This window comes from Ascaphus truei, unplaced genomic scaffold (genome assembly GCF_040206685.1).
Source record: "Ascaphus truei isolate aAscTru1 unplaced genomic scaffold, aAscTru1.hap1 HAP1_SCAFFOLD_120, whole genome shotgun sequence".
NCBI lineage: Eukaryota > Metazoa > Chordata > Amphibia > Anura > Ascaphidae > Ascaphus > Ascaphus truei.
This window is the reverse complement of record NW_027454070.1, coordinates 12,207-28,261: the sequence shown is the minus strand read 5'-3', so window position 1 is coordinate 28,261 and position 16,055 is coordinate 12,207. Positions and strand designations below refer to the sequence as shown.

The following is a 16,055-nucleotide window of genomic DNA, read 5'->3' as shown; positions in this document are numbered from 1 at the left end:
AAACCACATCATTATTGAATGATTGAAAATGATGCCTCCGTTTTATGTCAAGATTGTCTTGACACTTAGACCCCCAAGATTTCAATAGCGCCTCACTTAAAAGATGACATTATTTTTGATTCAAATGAACTTTTATGGTGCAGAAGCCGCATGGTGCCTGTGCCTACAGTGTATGTATTTGTCAGTGTGTCTCTATCTGCATTTCTGTCTCTTGCTGGCCGCCAGCCTGTGTGATGATGTCAGCCTGTCTGTGATGTAAGAGAGACATTGTGATATCATCACATACTGTAGGCAGGATGGCAGGTGTAAAGCTTCTAAAAGAGAGAGGGAGGGAGAGAGGGAGAGGAGAGAGAGGGAGAAAGAGGGAGAGAGAGAGCAAGCAGCTCCTCCCTCCCATGCAAATGACTGGAGGCAGAGGAGTAGAGGGACAGAAGCCTGTGCTGCTTGTAATGGGACAGGATTTGGGGTGCTGTTTCATGCTCTATCTCCCTCCCTCCCACTGTCTCAGGTGCAGAAAGTTTTCAAGGGAGAGAGGAAAGGAAGAGGAAAATGGAAGCTGAGGAGAGCTGGTCCTGTCCCTCTTGTTGGTAAAGAGGGGGCATCCAGAAAGAGGTAAGGAGATAGTTTTATTTTAATTCAAGAAGGAGGGCCTGGTGGCGAAGCTGGTGTGCTCTGTCACACTACAGACCCCTCCCTGTGTGTGTGTGTGCGTGCGTGCGTGCGTGCGTCTGCAGGGGGTATCTGTCCCATCCATAGATATCAGGGGTACTGCAGCTGCTGCTGTTCAAACTTTTGCTTTAGGCCCATTCCTTTGATGTTAATAAGCGTTTCTAGTACAATCTTTTTCGCTCTGTTCACCCACATCTTTACATTACCTCGTGTGTGTGTGTGTGTGTGTGTGTGTGTGTATGTGTATGTGTATGTGTGTGTACGTGTGTATAGCATGTGTTTGAAACACTATACTGTATCTGCATAGAAAAAAAGCCTTCTTTTAGTAATGTACAGTTCAAATACTGTATGAACATGACCCCATCTCATCTCATCCCCCTGACTCTGGATACAAAACATTCATGTATTCGTTTGCAACTTTTCATACAATTTGCTTGCACCATTTCAGAGAAATTAAATATTTAAAATGGAAATAAATTGGTAACTGCAGTAACAAACAACACTGTACATGCTAATAGTACATCCATGTAAGCAGTACATACATGCTCAGGAGTTGTTTTTTTGGATCGGTATATACTTGTCATTATCCACTTCAACCATTTTAATTCCCCCCTTTTAAATTATTGGACTGGTTGATGTGTATGTATATATATATATATATATATATATATATATATAGATATATATCTATCTATATATATATATATATATATATATATATATATATATATTTCAACCATTATCACCTACAGTACAGTAGCATACAGTGCTCCCACTGCAGCAAGGGATTCTGGGAAATGACATGCAATGTTTACTCGCTCATCCCACAACGTGGCGGTATCAAATATAGCGTTTTCCCAGTTATTATATCCCTGCAGGATGTAGGATAATCCCAGCCAAACCCACATACTTACTACATTCCCGTTATGTCACATGTATTATTTCCTGTGAAGGAAGCGCTATGTATATTCCCATTATGGTCACAAATTGGACGATACTGTATTTCCATTATGTCTCCTATTATTTTCCCATGATATCTCATAGAATACTGTCATCCAAAACCACATCATTATTGAATGATTGAAAATGATGCCTCCGTTTTATGTCAAGATTGTCTTGACACTTAGACCCCCAAGATTTCAATAGCGCCTCACTTAAAAGATGACATTATTTTTGATTCAAATGAACTTTTATGGTGCAGAAGCCGCATGGTGCCTGTGCCTACAGTGTATGTATTTGTCAGTGTGTCTCTATCTGCATTTCTGTCTCTTGCTGGCCGCCAGCCTGTGTGATGATGTCAGCCTGTCTGTGATGTAAGAGAGACATTGTGATATCATCACATACTGTAGGCAGGATGGCAGGTGTAAAGCTTCTAAAAGAGAGAGGGAGGGAGAGAGGTAGAGGAGAGAGAGGGAGAAAGAGGGAGAGAGAGAGCAAGCAGCTCCTCCCTCCCATGCAAATGACTGGAGGCAGAGGAGTAGAGGGACAGAAGCCTGTGCTGCTTGTAATGGGACAGGATTTGGGGTGCTGTTTCATGCTCTATCTCCCTCCCTCCCACTGTCTCAGGTGCAGAAAGTTTTCAAGGGAGAGAGGAAAGGAAGAGGAAAATGGAAGCTGAGGAGAGCTGGTCCTGTCCCTCTTGTTGGTAAAGAGGGGGCATCCAGAAAGAGGTAAGGAGATAGTTTTATTTTAATTCAAGAAGGAGTGCCTGGTGGCGAAGCTGGTGTGCTCTGTCACACTACAAACCCCTCCCTGTGTGTGTGTGTGCGTGCGTGCGTGCGTGCGTCTGCAGGGGGTATCTGTCCCATCCATAGATATCAGGGGTACTGCAGCTGCTGCTGCTGTTCAAACTTTTGCTTTAGGCCCATTCCTTTGATGTTAATAAGCGTTTCTAGTACAATCTTTTTCGCTCTGTTCACCCACATCTTTACATTACCTCGTGTGTGTGTGTGTGTGTGTGTGTGTGTATGTGTATGTGTATGTGTGTGTACGTGTGTATAGCATGTGTTTGACACACTATACTGTATCTGCATAGAAAAAAAGCCTTCTTTTAGTAATGTACAGTTCAAATACTGTATGAACATGACCCCATCTCATCTCATCCCCCTGACTCTGGATACAAAACATTCATGTATTCGTTTGCAACTTTTCATACAATTTGCTTGCACCATTTCAGAGAAATTAAATATTTAAAATGGAAATAAATTGGTAACTGCAGTAACAAACAACACTGTACATGCTAATAGTACATCCATGTAAGCAGTACATACATGCTCAGGAGTTGTTTTTTTGGATCGGTAGATACTTGTCATTATCCACTTCAACCATTTTAATTCCCCCCTTTTAAATTATTGTACTGGTTGATGTGTATGTATATATATATATATATATATAGATATATATATATATATATATATATAGATATATATATATATCGATATATATATATATATATATATATATATATTTCAACCATTATCACCTACAGTACAGTAGCATACAGTGCTCCCACTGCAGCAAGGGATTCTGGGAAATGACATGCAATGTTTACTCGCTCATCCCACAACGTGGCGGTATCAAATATAGCGTTTTCCCAGTTATTATATCCCTGCAGGATGTAGGATAATCCCAGCCAAACCCACATACTTACTACATTCCCGTTATGTCACATGTATTATTTCCTGTGAAGGAAGCGCTATGTATATTCCCATTATGGTCACAAATTGGACGATACTGTATTTCCATTATGTCTCCTATTATTTTCCCATGATATCTCATAGAATACTGTCATCCAAAACCACATCATTATTGAATGATTGAAAATGATGCCTCCGTTTTATGTCAAGATTGTCTTGACACTTAGACCCCCAAGATTTCAATAGCGCCTCACTTAAAAGATGACATTATTTTTGATTCAAATGAACTTTTATGGTGCAGAAGCCGCATGGTGCCTGTGCCTACAGTGTATGTATTTGTCAGTGTGTCTCTATCTGCATTTCTGTCTCTTGCTGGCCGCCAGCCTGTGTGATGATGTCAGCCTGTCTGTGATGTAAGAGAGACATTGTGATATCATCACATACTGTAGGCAGGATGGCAGGTGTAAAGCTTCTAAAAGAGAGAGGGAGGGAGAGAGGTAGAGGAGAGAGAGGGAGAAAGAGGGAGAGAGAGAGCAAGCAGCTCCTCCCTCCCATGCAAATGACTGGAGGCAGAGGAGTAGAGGGACAGAAGCCCGTGCTGCTTGTAATGGGACAGGATTTGGGGTGCTGTTTCATGCTCTATCTCCCTCCCTCCCACTGTCTCAGGTGCAGAAAGTTTTCAAGGGAGAGAGGAAAGGAAGAGGAAAATGGAAGCTGAGGAGTGCTGGTCCTGTCCCTCTTGTTGGTAAAGAGGGGGCATCCAGAAAGAGGTAAGGAGATAGTTTTATTTTAATTCAAGAAGGAGTGCCTGGTGGCGAAGCTGGTGTGCTCTGTCACACTACAGACCCCTCCCTGTGTGTGTGCGTGCGTGCGTGCGTGCGTGCGTGCGTGCGTCTGCAGGGGGTATCTGTCCCATCCATAGATATCAGGGGTACTGCAGCTGCTGCTGCTGTTCAAACTTTTGCTTTAGGCCCATTCCTTTGATGTTAATAAGCGTTTCTAGTACAATCTTTTTCGCTCTGTTCACCCACATCTTTACATTACCTCGTGTGTGTGTGTGTGTGTGTGTGTGTGTATGTGTATGTGTGTGTACGTGTGTATAGCATGTGTTTGAAACACTATACTGTATCTGCATAGAAAAAAAGCCTTCTTTTAGTAATGTACAGTTCAAATACTGTATGAACATGACCCCATCTCATCTCATCCCCCTGACTCTGGATACAAAACATTCATGTATTCGTTTGCAACTTTTCATACAATTTGCTTGCACCATTTCAGAGAAATTAAATATTTAAAATGGAAATAAATTGGTAACTGCAGTAACAAACAACACTGTACATGCTAATAGTACATCCATGTAAGCAGTACATACATGCTCAGGAGTTGTTTTTTTGGATCGGTATATACTTGTCATTATCCACTTCAACCATTTTAATTCCCCCCTTTTAAATTATTGTACTGGTTGATGTGTATGTATATATATATATATATATATATATATATATATATATATATATAGATATATATCTATATATATATATATATATATATATATTTCAACCATTATCACCTACAGTACAGTAGCATACAGTGCTCCCACTGCAGCAAGGGATTCTGGGAAATGACATGCAATGTTTACTCGCTCATCCCACAACGTGGCGGTATCAAATATAGCGTTTTCCCAGTTATTATATCCCTGCAGGATGTAGGATAATCCCAGCCAAACCCACATACTTACTACATTCCCGTTATGTCACATGTATTATTTCCTGTGAAGGAAGCGCTATGTATATTCCCATTATGGTCACAAATTGGACGATACTGTATTTCCATTATGTCTCCTATTATTTTCCCATGATATCTCATAGAATACTGTCATCCAAAAGCACATCATTATTGAATGATTGAAAATGATGCCTCCGTTTTATGTCAAGATTGTCTTGACACTTAGACCCCCAAGATTTCAATAGCGCCTCACTTAAAAGATGACATTATTTTTGATTCAAATGAACTTTTATGGTGCAGAAGCCGCATGGTGCCTGTGCCTACAGTGTATGTATTTGTCAGTGTGTCTCTATCTGCATTTCTGTCTCTTGCTGGCCGCCAGCCTGTGTGATGATGTCAGCCTGTCTGTGATGTAAGAGAGACATTGTGATATCATCACATACTGTAGGCAGGATGGCAGGTGTAAAGCTTCTAAAAGAGAGAGGGAGGGAGAGAGGTAGAGGAGAGAGAGGGAGAAAGAGGGAGAGAGAGAGCAAGCAGCTCCTCCCTCCCATGCAAATGACTGGAGGCAGAGGAGTAGAGGGACAGAAGCCTGTGCTGCTTGTAATGGGACAGGATTTGGGGTGCTGTTTCATGCTCTATCTCCCTCCCTCCCACTGTCTCAGGTGCAGAAAGTTTTCAAGGGAGAGAGGAAAGGAAGAGGAAAATGGAAGCTGAGGAGAGCTGGTCCTGTCCCTCTTGTTGGTAAAGAGGGGGCATCCAGAAAGAGGTAAGGAGATAGTTTTATTTTAATTCAAGAAGGAGTGCCTGGTGGCGTAGCTGGTGTGCTCTGTCACACTACAGACCCCTCCCTGTGTGTGTGCGTGCGTGCGTGCGTGCGTGCGTGCGTGCGTGCGTCTGCAGGGGGTATCTGTCCCATCCATAGATATCAGGGGTACTGCAGCTGCTGCTGCTGTTCAAACTTTTGCTTTAGGCCCATTCCTTTGATGTTAATAAGCGTTTCTAGTACAATCTTTTTCGCTCTGTTCACCCACATCTTTACATTACCTCGTGTGTGTGTGTGTGTGTGTGTGTATGTGTATGTGTGTGTACGTGTGTATAGCATGTGTTTGAAACACTATACTGTATCTGCATAGAAAAAAAGCCTTCTTTTAGTAATGTACAGTTCAAATACTGTATGAACATGACCCCATCTCATCTCATCCCCCTGACTCTGGATACAAAACATTCATGTATTCGTTTGCAACTTTTCATACAATTTGCTTGCACCATTTCAGAGAAATTAAATATTTAAAATGGAAATAAATTGGTAACTGCAGTAACAAACAACACTGTACATGCTAATAGTACATCCATGTAAGCAGTACATACATGCTCAGGAGTTGTTTTTTTGGATCGGTATATACTTGTCATCCACTTCAACCATTTTAATTCCCCCCTTTTAAATTATTGTACTGGTTGATGTGTATGTATATATATATATATATATATATATATATATATATAGATATATATCTATATATATATATATATATATATATTTCAACCATTATCACCTACAGTACAGTAGCATACAGTGCTCCCACTGCAGCAAGGGATTCTGGGAAATGACATGCAATGTTTACTCGCTCATCCCACAACGTGGCGGTATCAAATATAGCGTTTTCCCAGTTATTATATCCCTGCAGGATGTAGGATAATCCCAGCCAAACCCACATACTTACTACATTCCCGTTATGTCACATGTATTATTTCCTGTGAAGGAAGCGCTATGTATATTCCCATTATGGTCACAAATTGGACGATACTGTATTTCCATTATGTCTCCTATTATTTTCCCATGATATCTCATAGAATACTGTCATCCAAAAGCACATCATTATTGAATGATTGAAAATGATGCCTCCGTTTTATGTCAAGATTGTCTTGACACTTAGACCCCCAAGATTTCAATAGCGCCTCACTTAAAAGATGACATTATTTTTGATTCAAATGAACTTTTATGGTGCAGAAGCCGCATGGTGCCTGTGCCTACAGTGTATGTATTTGTCAGTGTGTCTCTATCTGCATTTCTGTCTCTTGCTGGCCGCCAGCCTGTGTGATGATGTCAGCCTGTCTGTGATGTAAGAGAGACATTGTGATATCATCACATACTGTAGGCAGGATGGCAGGTGTAAAGCTTCTAAAAGAGAGAGGGAGGGAGAGAGGTAGAGGAGAGAGAGGGAGAAAGAGGGAGAGAGAGAGCAAGCAGCTCCTCCCTCCCATGCAAATGACTGGAGGCAGAGGAGTAGAGGGACAGAAGCCTGTGCTGCTTGTAATGGGACAGGATTTGGGGTGCTGTTTCATGCTCTATCTCCCTCCCTCCCACTGTCTCAGGTGCAGAAAGTTTTCAAGGGAGAGAGGAAAGGAAGAGGAAAATGGAAGCTGAGGAGAGCTGGTCCTGTCCCTCTTGTTGGTAAAGAGGGGGCATCCAGAAAGAGGTAAGGAGATAGTTTTATTTTAATTCAAGAAGGAGTGCCTGGTGGCGTAGCTGGTGTGCTCTGTCACACTACAGACCCCTCCCTGTGTGTGTGTGTGTGTGTGTGTGCGTGTGTGCGTGCGTGCGTGCGTGCGTGCGTGCGTGCGTGCGTGCGTCTGCAGGGGGTATCTGTCCCATCCATAGATATCAGGGGTACTGCAGCTGCTGCTGCTGTTCAAACTTTTGCTTTAGGCCCATTCCTTTGATGTTAATAAGCGTTTCTAGTACAATCTTTTTCGCTCTGTTCACCCACATCTTTACATTACCTCGTGTGTGTGTGTGTGTGTGTGTGTGTGTGTGTATGTGTATGTGTGTGTACGTGTGTATAGCATGTGTTTGAAACACTATACTGTATCTGCATAGAAAAAAAGCCTTCTTTTAGTAATGTACAGTTCAAATACTGTATGAACATGACCCCATCTCATCTCATCCCCCTGACTCTGGATACAAAACATTCATGTATTCGTTTGCAACTTTTCATACAATTTGCTTGCACCATTTCAGAGAAATTAAATATTTAAAATGGAAATAAATTGGTAACTGCAGTAACAAACAACACTGTACATGCTAATAGTACATCCATGTAAGCAGTACATACATGCTCAGGAGTTGTTTTTTTGGATCGGTATATACTTGTCATTATCCACTTCAACCATTTTAATTCCCCCCTTTTAAATTATTGTACTGGTTGATGTGTATGTATATATATATATATATATATATATATATATATATAGATATATATCTATATATATATATATATATATATATTTCAACCATTATCACCTACAGTACAGTAGCATACAGTGCTCCCACTGCAGCAAGGGATTCTGGGAAATGACATGCAATGTTTACTCGCTCATCCCACAACGTGGCGGTATCAAATATAGCGTTTTCCCAGTTATTATATCCCTGCAGGATGTAGGATAATCCCAGCCAAACCCACATACTTACTACATTCCCGTTATGTCACATGTATTATTTCCTGTGAAGGAAGCGCTATGTATATTCCCATTATGGTCACAAATTGGACGATACTGTATTTCCATTATGTCTCCTATTATTTTCCCATGATATCTCATAGAATACTGTCATCCAAAAGCACATCATTATTGAATGATTGAAAATGATGCCTCCGTTTTATGTCAAGATTGTCTTGACACTTAGACCCCCAAGATTTCAATAGCGCCTCACTTAAAAGATGACATTATTTTTGATTCAAATGAACTTTTATGGTGCAGAAGCCGCATGGTGCCTGTGCCTACAGTGTATGTATTTGTCAGTGTGTCTCTATCTGCATTTCTGTCTCTTGCTGGCCGCCAGCCTGTGTGATGATGTCAGCCTGTCTGTGATGTAAGAGAGACATTGTGATATCATCACATACTGTAGGCAGGATGGCAGGTGTAAAGCTTCTAAAAGAGAGAGGGAGGGAGAGAGGTAGAGGAGAGAGAGGGAGAAAGAGGGAGAGAGAGAGCAAGCAGCTCCTCCCTCCCATGCAAATGACTGGAGGCAGAGGAGTAGAGGGACAGAAGCCTGTGCTGCTTGTAATGGGACAGGATTTGGGGTGCTGTTTCATGCTCTATCTCCCTCCCTCCCACTGTCTCAGGTGCAGAAAGTTTTCAAGGGAGAGAGGAAAGGAAGAGGAAAATGGAAGCTGAGGAGAGCTGGTCCTGTCCCTCTTGTTGGTAAAGAGGGGGCATCCAGAAAGAGGTAAGGAGATAGTTTTATTTTAATTCAAGAAGGAGTGCCTGGTGGCGAAGCTGGTGTGCTCTGTCACACTACAGACCCCTCCCTGTGTGTGTGCGTGCGTGCGTGCGTGCGTGCGTCTGCAGGGGGTATCTGTCCCATCCATAGATATCAGGGGTACTGCAGCTGCTGCTGCTGTTCAAACTTTTGCTTTAGGCCCATTCCTTTGATGTTAATAAGCGTTTCTAGTACAATCTTTTTCGCTCTGTTCACCCACATCTTTACATTACCTCGTGTGTGTGTGTGTGTGTGTGTGTGTGTATGTGTATGTGTGTGTACGTGTGTATAGCATGTGTTTGAAACACTATACTGTATCTGCATAGAAAAAAAGCCTTCTTTTAGTAATGTACAGTTCAAATACTGTATGAACATGACCCCATCTCATCTCATCCCCCTGACTCTGGATACAAAACATTCATGTATTCGTTTGCAACTTTTCATACAATTTGCTTGCACCATTTCAGAGAAATTAAATATTTAAAATGGAAATAAATTGGTAACTGCAGTAACAAACAACACTGTACATGCTAATAGTACATCCATGTAAGCAGTACATACATGCTCAGGAGTTGTTTTTTTGGATCGGTATATACTTGTCATTATCCACTTCAACCATTTTAATTCCCCCCTTTTAAATTATTGTACTGGTTGATGTGTATGTATATATATATATATATATATATATATATATATATATATATATAGATATATATCTATATATATATATATATATATATATATTTCAACCATTATCACCTACAGTACAGTAGCATACAGTGCTCCCACTGCAGCAAGGGATTCTGGGAAATGACATGCAATGTTTACTCGCTCATCCCACAACGTGGCGGTATCAAATATAGCGTTTTCCCAGTTATTATATCCCTGCAGGATGTAGGATAATCCCAGCCAAACCCACATACTTACTACATTCCCGTTATGTCACATGTATTATTTCCTGTGAAGGAAGCGCTATGTATATTCCCATTATGGTCACAAATTGGACGATACTGTATTTCCATTATGTCTCCTATTATTTTCCCATGATATCTCATAGAATACTGTCATCCAAAAGCACATCATTATTGAATGATTGAAAATGATGCCTCCGTTTTATGTCAAGATTGTCTTGACACTTAGACCCCCAAGATTTCAATAGCGCCTCACTTAAAAGATGACATTATTTTTGATTCAAATGAACTTTTATGGTGCAGAAGCCGCATGGTGCCTGTGCCTACAGTGTATGTATTTGTCAGTGTGTCTCTATCTGCATTTCTGTCTCTTGCTGGCCGCCAGCCTGTGTGATGATGTCAGCCTGTCTGTGATGTAAGAGAGACATTGTGATATCATCACATACTGTAGGCAGGATGGCAGGTGTAAAGCTTCTAAAAGAGAGAGGGAGGGAGAGAGGTAGAGGAGAGAGAGGGAGAAAGAGGGAGAGAGAGAGCAAGCAGCTCCTCCCTCCCATGCAAATGACTGGAGGCAGAGGAGTAGAGGGACAGAAGCCTGTGCTGCTTGTAATGGGACAGGATTTGGGGTGCTGTTTCATGCTCTATCTCCCTCCCTCCCACTGTCTCAGGTGCAGAAAGTTTTCAAGGGAGAGAGGAAAGGAAGAGGAAAATGGAAGCTGAGGAGAGCTGGTCCTGTCCCTCTTGTTGGTAAAGAGGGGGCATCCAGAAAGAGGTAAGGAGATAGTTTTATTTTAATTCAAGAAGGAGTGCCTGGTGGCGTAGCTGGTGTGCTCTGTCACACTACAGACCCCTCCCTGTGTGTGTGCGTGCGTGCGTGCGTGCGTGCGTGCGTGCGTGCGTGCGTCTGCAGGGGGTATCTGTCCCATCCATAGATATCAGGGGTGCTGCTGCTGCTGTTCAAACTTTTGCTTTAGGCCCATTCCTTTGATGTTAATAAGCGTTTCTAGTACAATCTTTTTCGCTCTGTTCACCCACATCTTTACATTACCTCGTGTGTGTGTGTGTGTGTGTGTGTATGTGTATGTGTGTGTACGTGTGTATAGCATGTGTTTGAAACACTATACTGTATCTGCATAGAAAAAAAGCCTTCTTTTAGTAATGTACAGTTCAAATACTGTATGAACATGACCCCATCTCATCTCATCCCCCTGACTCTGGATACAAAACATTCATGTATTCGTTTGCAACTTTTCATACAATTTGCTTGCACCATTTCAGAGAAATTAAATATTTAAAATGGAAATAAATTGGTAACTGCAGTAACAAACAACACTGTACATGCTAATAGTACATCCATGTAAGCAGTACATACATGCTCAGGAGTTGTTTTTTTGGATCGGTATATACTTGTCATTATCCACTTCAACCATTTTAATTCCCCCCTTTTAAATTATTGTACTGGTTGATGTGTATGTATATATATATATATATATATATATATATATATATAGATATATATCTATATATATATATATATATATATATTTCAACCATTATCACCTACAGTACAGTAGCATACAGTGCTCCCACTGCAGCAAGGGATTCTGGGAAATGACATGCAATGTTTACTCGCTCATCCCACAACGTGGCGGTATCAAATATAGCGTTTTCCCAGTTATTATATCCCTGCAGGATGTAGGATAATCCCAGCCAAACCCACATACTTACTACATTCCCGTTATGTCACATGTATTATTTCCTGTGAAGGAAGCGCTATGTATATTCCCATTATGGTCACAAATTGGACGATACTGTATTTCCATTATGTCTCCTATTATTTTCCCATGATATCTCATAGAATACTGTCATCCAAAAGCACATCATTATTGAATGATTGAAAATGATGCCTCCGTTTTATGTCAAGATTGTCTTGACACTTAGACCCCCAAGATTTCAATAGCGCCTCACTTAAAAGATGACATTATTTTTGATTCAAATGAACTTTTATGGTGCAGAAGCCGCATGGTGCCTGTGCCTACAGTGTATGTATTTGTCAGTGTGTCTCTATCTGCATTTCTGTCTCTTGCTGGCCGCCAGCCTGTGTGATGATGTCAGCCTGTCTGTGATGTAAGAGAGACATTGTGATATCATCACATACTGTAGGCAGGATGGCAGGTGTAAAGCTTCTAAAAGAGAGAGGGAGGGAGAGAGGTAGAGGAGAGAGAGGGAGAAAGAGGGAGAGAGAGAGCAAGCAGCTCCTCCCTCCCATGCAAATGACTGGAGGCAGAGGAGTAGAGGGACAGAAGCCTGTGCTGCTTGTAATGGGACAGGATTTGGGGTGCTGTTTCATGCTCTATCTCCCTCCCTCCCACTGTCTCAGGTGCAGAAAGTTTTCAAGGGAGAGAGGAAAGGAAGAGGAAAATGGAAGCTGAGGAGAGCTGGTCCTGTCCCTCTTGTTGGTAAAGAGGGGGCATCCAGAAAGAGGTAAGGAGATAGTTTTATTTTAATTCAAGAAGGAGTGCCTGGTGGCGTAGCTGGTGTGCTCTGTCACACTACAGACCCCTCCCTGTGTGTGTGCGTGCGTGCGTGCGTGCGTGCGTGCGTGCGTGCGTCTGCAGGGGGTATCTGTCCCATCCATAGATATCAGGGGTACTGCAGCTGCTGCTGCTGTTCAAACTTTTGCTTTAGGCCCATTCCTTTGATGTTAATAAGCGTTTCTAGTACAATCTTTTTCGCTCTGTTCACCCACATCTTTACATTACCTCGTGTGTGTGTGTGTGTGTGTGTGTATGTGTATGTGTGTGTACGTGTGTATAGCATGTGTTTGAAACACTATACTGTATCTGCATAGAAAAAAAGCCTTCTTTTAGTAATGTACAGTTCAAATACTGTATGAACATGACCCCATCTCATCTCATCCCCCTGACTCTGGATACAAAACATTCATGTATTCGTTTGCAACTTTTCATACAATTTGCTTGCACCATTTCAGAGAAATTAAATATTTAAAATGGAAATAAATTGGTAACTGCAGTAACAAACAACACTGTACATGCTAATAGTACATCCATGTAAGCAGTACATACATGCTCAGGAGTTGTTTTTTTGGATCGGTATATACTTGTCATCCACTTCAACCATTTTAATTCCCCCCTTTTAAATTATTGTACTGGTTGATGTGTATGTATATATATATATATATATATATATATATATATATAGATATATATCTATATATATATATATATATATATATTTCAACCATTATCACCTACAGTACAGTAGCATACAGTGCTCCCACTGCAGCAAGGGATTCTGGGAAATGACATGCAATGTTTACTCGCTCATCCCACAACGTGGCGGTATCAAATATAGCGTTTTCCCAGTTATTATATCCCTGCAGGATGTAGGATAATCCCAGCCAAACCCACATACTTACTACATTCCCGTTATGTCACATGTATTATTTCCTGTGAAGGAAGCGCTATGTATATTCCCATTATGGTCACAAATTGGACGATACTGTATTTCCATTATGTCTCCTATTATTTTCCCATGATATCTCATAGAATACTGTCATCCAAAAGCACATCATTATTGAATGATTGAAAATGATGCCTCCGTTTTATGTCAAGATTGTCTTGACACTTAGACCCCCAAGATTTCAATAGCGCCTCACTTAAAAGATGACATTATTTTTGATTCAAATGAACTTTTATGGTGCAGAAGCCGCATGGTGCCTGTGCCTACAGTGTATGTATTTGTCAGTGTGTCTCTATCTGCATTTCTGTCTCTTGCTGGCCGCCAGCCTGTGTGATGATGTCAGCCTGTCTGTGATGTAAGAGAGACATTGTGATATCATCACATACTGTAGGCAGGATGGCAGGTGTAAAGCTTCTAAAAGAGAGAGGGAGGGAGAGAGGTAGAGGAGAGAGAGGGAGAAAGAGGGAGAGAGAGAGCAAGCAGCTCCTCCCTCCCATGCAAATGACTGGAGGCAGAGGAGTAGAGGGACAGAAGCCTGTGCTGCTTGTAATGGGACAGGATTTGGGGTGCTGTTTCATGCTCTATCTCCCTCCCTCCCACTGTCTCAGGTGCAGAAAGTTTTCAAGGGAGAGAGGAAAGGAAGAGGAAAATGGAAGCTGAGGAGAGCTGGTCCTGTCCCTCTTGTTGGTAAAGAGGGGGCATCCAGAAAGAGGTAAGGAGATAGTTTTATTTTAATTCAAGAAGGAGTGCCTGGTGGCGTAGCTGGTGTGCTCTGTCACACTACAGACCCCTCCCTGTGTGTGTGTGTGTGTGTGTGTGCGTGCGTGCGTGCGTGCGTGCGTGCGTGCGTGCGTGCGTGCGTCTGCAGGGGGTATCTGTCCCATCCATAGATATCAGGGGTACTGCAGCTGCTGCTGCTGTTCAAACTTTTGCTTTAGGCCCATTCCTTTGATGTTAATAAGCGTTTCTAGTACAATCTTTTTCGCTCTGTTCACCCACATCTTTACATTACCTCGTGTGTGTGTGTGTGTGTGTGTGTGTGTGTATGTGTATGTGTGTGTACGTGTGTATAGCATGTGTTTGAAACACTATACTGTATCTGCATAGAAAAAAAGCCTTCTTTTAGTAATGTACAGTTCAAATACTGTATGAACATGACCCCATCTCATCTCATCCCCCTGACTCTGGATACAAAACATTCATGTATTCGTTTGCAACTTTTCATACAATTTGCTTGCACCATTTCAGAGAAATTAAATATTTAAAATGGAAATAAATTGGTAACTGCAGTAACAAACAACACTGTACATGCTAATAGTACATCCATGTAAGCAGTACATACATGCTCAGGAGTTGTTTTTTTGGATCGGTATATACTTGTCATTATCCACTTCAACCATTTTAATTCCCCCCTTTTAAATTATTGTACTGGTTGATGTGTATGTATATATATATATATATATATATATATATATATATAGATATATATCTATATATATATATATATATATATATTTCAACCATTATCACCTACAGTACAGTAGCATACAGTGCTCCCACTGCAGCAAGGGATTCTGGGAAATGACATGCAATGTTTACTCGCTCATCCCACAACGTGGCGGTATCAAATATAGCGTTTTCCCAGTTATTATATCCCTGCAGGATGTAGGATAATCCCAGCCAAACCCACATACTTACTACATTCCCGTTATGTCACATGTATTATTTCCTGTGAAGGAAGCGCTATGTATATTCCCATTATGGTCACAAATTGGACGATACTGTATTTCCATTATGTCTCCTATTATTTTCCCATGATATCTCATAGAATACTGTCATCCAAAAGCACATCATTATTGAATGATTGAAAATGATGCCTCCGTTTTATGTCAAGATTGTCTTGACACTTAGACCCCCAAGATTTCAATAGCGCCTCACTTAAAAGATGACATTATTTTTGATTCAAATGAACTTTTATGGTGCAGAAGCCGCATGGTGCCTGTGCCTACAGTGTATGTATTTGTCAGTGTGTCTCTATCTGCATTTCTGTCTCTTGCTGGCCGCCAGCCTGTGTGATGATGTCAGCCTGTCTGTGATGTAAGAGAGACATTGTGATATCATCACATACTGTAGGCAGGATGGCAGGTGTAAAGCTTCTAAAAGAGAGAGGGAGGGAGAGAGGTAGAGGAGAGAGAGGGAGAAAGAGGGAGAGAGAGAGCAAGCAGCTCCTCCCTCCCATGCAAATGACTGGAGGCAGAGGAGTAGAGGGACAGAAGCCTGTGCTGCTTGTAATGGGACAGGATTTGGGGTGCTGTTTCATGCTCTATCTCCCTCCCTCCCACTGTCTCAGGTGCAGAAAGTTTTCAAGGG

The 16,055-nt window shown here is 41.5% G+C and overlaps 1 long non-coding RNA gene across 1 annotated transcript; it reads left to right on the top strand.

Moving 5' to 3' along the window:
• The first annotated feature begins 2,239 nt into the window (after positions 1 to 2,239).
• On the top strand, positions 2,240 to 5,795 carry LOC142475381 (uncharacterized). Its single transcript, XR_012790908.1, has 3 exons — positions 2,240 to 2,339; positions 3,972 to 4,075; positions 5,696 to 5,795. It is a non-coding gene; the product is annotated as an uncharacterized LOC142475381 (long non-coding RNA).
• The last annotated feature ends 10,260 nt before the right edge of the window (positions 5,796 to 16,055 follow it).